This window comes from Callionymus lyra, chromosome 16 (genome assembly GCF_982586985.1).
Source record: "Callionymus lyra chromosome 16, fCalLyr1.hap1.1, whole genome shotgun sequence".
In the NCBI taxonomy this organism is placed as follows: Eukaryota; Metazoa; Chordata; class Actinopteri; order Syngnathiformes; family Callionymidae; genus Callionymus; species Callionymus lyra.
Genome location: NC_141833.1, coordinates 19,431,120 through 19,435,055, shown reverse-complemented (window position 1 = coordinate 19,435,055; position 3,936 = coordinate 19,431,120).

Sequence of the window (3,936 nt, the reverse complement as noted above, 5' to 3'; positions counted from 1 at the left end):
AACCACCACCGCCGCCGCCGCCGCTACCACCACCACCTCCTCCCGCACCAGCAGCAGCAGCAGCAGCGTGTCAACAGAACCGAGCTCGACGGAGGCGGAAAAAAAAAAAGCTACCGGCTCGAAACGCGAAGCATTCCCGCTTCGGTACCGCGTCCAAAAGAAGCGAAGGCGTCCGGTGGTGCCGGTTCGAGCGAGAAAAGGGTTTATTTCGGCGGGTTTTTTAGCGGCGCGGCGTCGGGAGGTCGCTCGGGTTTACATGCATGTTACTGATCTGTGTCCAAAATGGCTCCTAAATGGGGGAATGGGCTGCAAACAGGGAAACCCGGATGTGTAAACACAAAGAGGGGAACTCAGGCAGCGGAGTGACCTCAACACGACACCGAACCTTCGAATGGGATCCACTTTATTCGCTGTTTTTTGTGGTTTTTTTTGAGGACTCTTTTGAGGAGGATATTTGTAGTGTTTTTTTTTTGTGAATGTTGGTGTCGATACTTTTCTGCGATCCGTTGCTATTGTTCGCTCGTGGAACAGAAATGGCTTCGAATAATAAACTGTTTTTTTTTTGTTTAACAATGACGTGGATTTTTTTTAACGATGTTTAATAATATGTTTTAGATTATACGATAATGAAAATATAAAATGTAGTTAATGCGTTTTTTTAATGGGGATTGATATAATCGATAACAGATACGTGTTATTTACATTTACGTTTAATGGTAGAATAAGATACATTATGAAAAAAATTAAGTATTTACATTTGACTTGTATTGCGATAAAATGATTCATGTTGAATTATCTTTCATATTAGAGAATATGACTTGAAAAAAAATAAAAAAGATCAATAAGAAAACTAAAGAAAGTCATTAATGCATATTTTAATGGTGATTGATATAATCGATAAAACACACCTCTAATTCAGAATGTTTAATGGTAGAATTAGGTACATTTTGGAAGAAAAAAAAGTATTTACATTTGACTTGTGTTGCGATAAAATGACTCATGTAGAATTATCTGTAAAATTAAAGAATGTGACTAGAAAAAAAATGTAAATAATAATGATTAAAAAGATCAATAAGCAAAATGAAAAACTAAATAAAGTCATTAATGCATATTTGAATCGGGATTGATATAATCGATAACAGACACGTGTAATTTACAATGTTTAATGGTAGAATAAGATCCATTTTGAAAACAATTACTATTACTATTTATATTTGACTTGTATTGCGATAAAATGACTCATATAGAATTATCTTTCAATTTTTAGAATATGACTAGAAAGAATATATAATAATAATTGAAAAAAAGATAAGATAAGATAGATTTTGAAAAAAAAAAAAGAATTTAGAATGGGATGAAATGACTCATTTAAAATTGTTTTTCAAATTTGAGAATGTGACTAGAAAATAATTATATCCACAGCAAATACAGCAATTTTTCATAAAGAATAATCAAAATAAGAATAAGAACAAAGAGAAATAAAGAGAAAGAACAAGATGATGCAATCTAAGTCTAAAGATAAAGAACATAAAGAACATATCGATAAGATCAATAAGAACAATAAAAAACGAAATTAAGTCAGTAAAATAAACGATAACAGACACGTGTAATCCAGAATGTTTAATGGTAAAATAAGATACATTTTGAAGGAATAAAATCATTTCTATAATGGAATAAAATGACTCATATAGGATTATCTTTCAGATTTGAGAATATGACTAGAATAAATAGAAATAATAATAATTAAAACGACCAATTAGCAAACTAAAGTAAGTCGAAAAAATCATTTTCTGAATTCTGAGCACTTGTTACTTTATATTTAAAATTAAGTGGCAACGATAAAGCAACGTTTTAACATTTATTGTATAATAGATAAAAAAAATAAACACAACAAAAGCTCAAATGTTATGATACAACTTTATTCATCCTACATAGGGGGATTACAAACAATTCATAGTGTACAGTACACATGTTAAAGACAATAACAAAAACAATAATTGATAAGAAATAATAATAAATAAGACAATAAAACCTTTATATAATATAACACAATAGTTAGCCTGGGTAACAGTTGGAACATCTTTTTTCATTTATTTGTTTTAATTTTATTTATTATTGAAGTTGGCAAATCTTGCTTAATCTTTTGATTTTAAAAGTTGATGCTAAGAAGCAGTACGGTTGGTACGTTAGCTTGCTAACCGTTAGCACCATTAGCATCATAAAATAGCGTTCAAAATCAACCTTAAAAATAGCATAAAAATAGTTAACTAGAGGATATAACCATGTAAGGTATCTCACATTGAAAAAAAATCGCTTCCTTAAACAACCTTGCTAATGACGTTAGCATGCTCCGCTCCGTTCTAAAGTGGCCGTCCCTCCTCTTCAACGTAATGGCACATTCGTGACAGCGAGTCGGGTCCTCGCGGCAAATGGTCCGAGAACAAGGTTAGCTTCAGGTAATCACCCTTTAACTAGTTCGTTTTGAGTGGAACCCAAGACAAAGCATTTCCCATTAAGCTATCCGGTATTGACCCGGTAACTCGATCGCCGCCCGCCAGTGAAACCATGTCAAGATAGATGCTGTTGTTGTCATGGCGTCCGGGAGAGAAAGCGGATTAGGACTCATTACAGGTTCAACGTCCCAGAACCAGGACGCGACACCGAGGAGGCAGCGAGGACCAAAACAAACGTTTAGCCTGTTAGCGTGGAATTAGCATTTTGCTAATATGCAGGTTGTTGACGACCGCTGATATAAACTATAGACTTGTAGGACATTTCCAACATATATACATATTTCTGAGTTAAAACTACCACCCCGTAACACATAATACAAACTTTTAAATAAAACTCATTTCCAGCCGTAAATTAAAGTAAAGTTAACCTAACTTAGCTAGTCGCTAACAGCGCTTGCTAAATGGTACCACCCCATAACACATTGTGTAATTGATACTGTTAAATGATGTTGATTTCAAGAGTAATGTGAGGTGAATAATACTTACCTTAGCTAGTCACTAACAGTGCCGGTGGTGGTTTTTCTAAGGTGAAGTTTACCAACGCATAACACATGTTAAAAACTTATATCAAGTTGTTTTCATAGTAGTGATAAGTGAAGGATAGCTACCTTAGCTAGTCGCTAACAGCGCCCGCTAAATGTCACCATTGCATAACATATACTGTTATTTATACTGTTAAATGATGTTGTTTTTTAACAGTAATGTAAGGTCAAGGATACCTGCATAAGCTAGTCGCTAATAGTGCTAGCTTCACTCATTCAAAAGTGAAGTTTACCACCCTGTAACACATATTGAAAACTGTTAAATCAAGTTGTTTTTCAGCAGTAATGTAAGGTGAACAAAAACCTACTTTAGCTAGTTGATAGCATTGCTATTCGCAGTCATTCTGATATTTTACTTATTTTTCAGAAGTTATATAAATTAAAGGATTGCTACTTTAGCTAGTTGCTAACAGTCCTAGCTTAAGTTTACAACCCCATAACACATAAAAGAGACTTCTAAATTGGGTTGTTTTTAAGCAATAATGTAAAGTAAGCGATCACTCTACTATAGCTAGTCGCTAGCAATGCTAGCTGCAGTCATTATAAAGTAAAGTTTACCACCCCGTAAAAGATAATTCAAACTCTTATATTAATTTTTTTCCAGCAGTAAATATAATTGAAGTATATCTACCTAGGCTAGTCGCTAACAGTGCTAGCTGAAGTTTACCACCCTGTTACACATACTCTTAAATGTAGTTGTTTTCAAGCAGTAATAAATATATGAAATATGAATAAGCAGTGAAAAATATTCACCTTAGTTGGTCACTAAACAGTGCTAGCTTCAGTCATTCAAAAGTGAAGTTTACCACCCCGTAACACATATTGAAAACTGTTCAATCAGTTGATTACTTAGCAAAAATGTAACGTGGAGGAATACCTAC